The sequence below is a fragment of the Budorcas taxicolor genome, chromosome 5 (assembly GCF_023091745.1).
Source record: "Budorcas taxicolor isolate Tak-1 chromosome 5, Takin1.1, whole genome shotgun sequence".
Taxonomy (NCBI): domain Eukaryota; kingdom Metazoa; phylum Chordata; class Mammalia; order Artiodactyla; family Bovidae; genus Budorcas; species Budorcas taxicolor.
This window is the reverse complement of record NC_068914.1, coordinates 76,574,690-76,578,137: the sequence shown is the minus strand read 5'-3', so window position 1 is coordinate 76,578,137 and position 3,448 is coordinate 76,574,690. Positions and strand designations below refer to the sequence as shown.

The 3,448-nt window shown below is 42.5% G+C and overlaps 1 pseudogene; it reads right to left on the bottom strand.

The window, feature by feature from the left end:
• Positions 1–987: 987 nt before the first annotated feature.
• LOC128048116 (olfactory receptor 8S1-like) lies at positions 988–1,889 on the bottom strand (annotated as a pseudogene).
• Positions 1,890–3,448: the final 1,559 nt, after the last annotated feature.

Below are 3,448 nucleotides of genomic sequence, written 5' to 3'. Positions count from 1 at the left end.
AATAAAAAACAAACCAACAATATTTTTTCAATTTTAAGAAATTAAGAAAATGCCAAAGGGGGGTGGAAAATCTTACTTTTGTTTAATGCTTATGAGGGTAAATAAAATGATGCATGTTTAGTATTTCATTTAAGGAGTCACACAAGTCAGTCCATCCACTGGGTTGTGAGCTTACTGTCTCCTCACCCACGAAACTTTTGTGACAAGAAATTAACTTATTTGCCTGAATATGTGTCAAAGAAACAATGGACAGTGAGTTCAGGAGGGTCTGGCTGATTGGGACTGTCAGACACCAAGTGAATCCACTGACTTGATGTTCTCAGGGTTGAATGAAAATGTTGTTTTGAGACAGCATAGACATTCACTAGGTTATGTCCAAGGAGATCTCTAGTCTAGTTGCCAGATGGTCAGATTCCATTCCAGATATTCAAAATGTTACCACCAGCACACTTGAAACAGTTATTTTCCCTTTGATTGGATTAGGGCAGATTTCTGTCCTAATTTGTGTTTTTGCTTTTTGGCAACTTGAAAGTTAGTAACTCAAACCAGGCACATCAATTTTTTTTGGTTCCCTCAGGTAAGGTGGATGAAGCAACCCTCATTCAGTACAATCTTCAATCAGTAGCTAGTTTTCTCTCACTCTGAAATGACTTTCACCCTCCCATCTTTTTTTCTTTTTCTTTTTTAATGCTTAGAATGCCATACTATTAACACTTTGAAAACAAGGCAAACAGATTTGGACTCTTGTCTACATTATTCCATCACAGTTCTTATTTCTCAGGCTTCACTTTATTTTCCTATCAAATACAATAAGCAATCACACACTTAGAACTCTATTACCCACACCCAAGAGGTTATATTCATCAAATGGCAAATTTCTAAAGTGACCAAATTAGCCATTAATGCTCTACAGTCCCTGACTATGCTTTTTCATTGTCTTCAGACCAAATATAATATGAATCCCCCACATACAGAGAGGCACATTTATTACTTCAACACTCTATGCAGGGCTATCTTCACCTCCTGATTCTTGAGGCTGTAGATGAGGGGGTTTAACAAGGACATGATCACACTGTACTGAATGGAGGCCGCTTGCTCCAACATGGAGTCCAAGAGAGGGGTCGTGCCCTTAATAAGGCTGTCCTATAGAACAAAAGCACCCCAGTGAGGTGGGAGGAACGTGTAGAGAAGGCTTTGCCTTGACCCCCAGCAGAAGGGATGCTTATGATGGCAGAGATTATTTTAGAATAAGAGAAAAGAATCAGGGGAAATGTCACAAATCCTAAAAATGCACATGGCCCAGCAAGAAGGGCCTCATTGGCAGTAGGATCAGTGCAAGACAGAGGGAAGAATGAAGGCAGCTCACAGCAGAAGTGAGGGATGATACTGGAGCCACAGAAACTAAGTTGTAAGTGAAAAGACTGTTTGGCAGTGACTTTAGGAACCCCACTGCCCAAGCTGCGTCACCATCCCAACACACAGAGGCCTGTTCACAATCACACTGTATAGCAGAGGGTGGCAGATGGCAGCATAGCAGTCATAGGCCATGGCAGAGAGCAGGCAGGCCTCTGTGCTCCCAGAGGGTATGAGAAAGAAACTCAGGGCCATGCAGCCCCACACAGAGATAGTTTTCTCTGCGTTAACAAGTTCTCCAGCATCTTGGACATGGTTATTGAAGAAAGGGAGAGATCCAGAAATGACAGGTGACCTAGGAAGAAGTACATGGGTGTCTTAAGGTGAGAATCAGTTCTGATCACCAGGATCACCAGGTTCCCCATCAGGGTCAGGAGGTATATCACCAGGAACAATGTAAAAAGCATGTTCACAATCTGGGGATTTCTGGAAAATCCCATGAGGACAAACTCAGCAATGATGATGAGATTTTTCATGATTCAGTTCGGTTCAGTTCAGTCGCTCAGTCATGTCCAACTCTTTGCGACCCCATAAATCGCAGCACGCCAGGCCTCCCTGTCCATCACCAGCTCCCAGAGTTCACTCAGACTCATGTCCGTCGAGTCAGTGATGCCATCCAGCCATCTCATCCTCGGTCGTCCCCTTCTTCTCCTGCCTCCAATCCCTCCCAGCATCAGAGTCTTTTCCAATGAGTCAACTCTTCACATGAGGTGGCCAAAGTACTGGAGTTTCAGCTTCAGCGTCACTCCCTCCAAAGAACACCCAGGGCTGATCTCCTTCAGAATGGACTGGTTGGATCTCCTTGCAGTCCAAGGGACTCTCAAGAGTCTTCTCTAACACCACAGTTCAAAAGCATCAATTCTTTGGTGCTCAGGTTTCTTTATAGTCCAACTCTCACATCCATACATGACCGCTGGAAAAACCAGAGCCTTGACTAGATGGACCTTAGTCGGCAAAGTAATGTCTCTGCTTTTCAATATGCTATCTAGGTTGGTCATAACTTTCCTTTCAAGGAGTAAGCTTCTTTTAATTTCATGGCTGCAGTCATCATCTGCAGTGATTTTAGAGCCCAAAAAGATAAAGTCTGACACTGTTTCCACTGTTTCCCCATCTATTTCCCATGAAGTGATGAGGCCAGATGCCATGATCTTCGTTTTCTGAATGTTAAGCTTTAAGCCAACTTTTTCACTCTCCTCTTTCACTTTGATCAAGAGGCTTTTTAGTTCCTCTTCACTTTCTGCCATGAGAGTGGTGTCATCTGCATATCTGAGGTTATTGATATTTCTCCCAGCAATCTTGATTCCAGCTTGTGCTTCTTCCAGCCCAGCGTTTTCATGATTAGAGATGCCCTAAAAAGAAACTTAATGCAGTTGAGTCATTCCAGGTGGATAGGACTGCCTCCCCTGTGAAAAATGTATCTTAACAACTTAAAGGTATAAATAAAAACCATGAAGTCAAGGAGTTTCCCTCTTTGTCACACTCGGCACCCCCATCACTACTTCAACTCTGGAGGCATGCAGCCTTCCAAAGTCTATCCCCCAAAATTGCCTCTTTAATCTTTAATACTCATTTACTCAGTTAATATTTAATAAGCATCCAAGTACTGGGCACTATACCAGATCCCAAGGATAGAAAGTTGCATGTGGCATGATTGCTGCCCTTAAAGAAATATAATTTAACAGGGGCAGACAGACACGTAAAGAAGCAACATAAAGGCTATAATAACATAATGAACAGGATTCAGTGGTGGTACAAATGTGAATCAGTCATCTCTAGATAACATGGCAAACCTTCAAAGAGGTAAAAATGCTTAAGCCTGACTGAAATTTACTCCACTATGGAGACAAAATGGAAGATGGCATTCCAGGCAGATGAAATGATGTGATCAAACACAAGAAGACATGTGACAATAGTACATCTCCGAGGAACTTCATCAGCTTGGTTTGGGTAGGTACAGGGTGATGTAAGGAAGCATGTAATACCAAGCATGTGGGTCATGTGATCAGATTGGTAGTTTAGAAATATTCACGCAGTG